Here is a 215-nt window from a genome sequence, read left to right on the forward strand (position 1 = left end):
GGGCCCCTAGAGCTGTCAGACACACACTGAGCAGTTTCCCACAGGCTGTTCCACCATCACCCAACCCCCAGCACACACACTCTGCGGGGGTGGGGTGGGGGGTGGGGACACACTCTGCGGTGGGGTGGAGGGCTGGGGGTGCTGTTGGTGGTGGCGGCAGGCGGGGAGTCACTTCCTTCTTTATCTGCCTGGCTCCTTTCCAGACAGATGTTTCG

The sequence above is a fragment of the Acomys russatus genome, chromosome 20, assembly GCF_903995435.1.
Source record: "Acomys russatus chromosome 20, mAcoRus1.1, whole genome shotgun sequence".
NCBI lineage: Eukaryota > Metazoa > Chordata > Mammalia > Rodentia > Muridae > Acomys > Acomys russatus.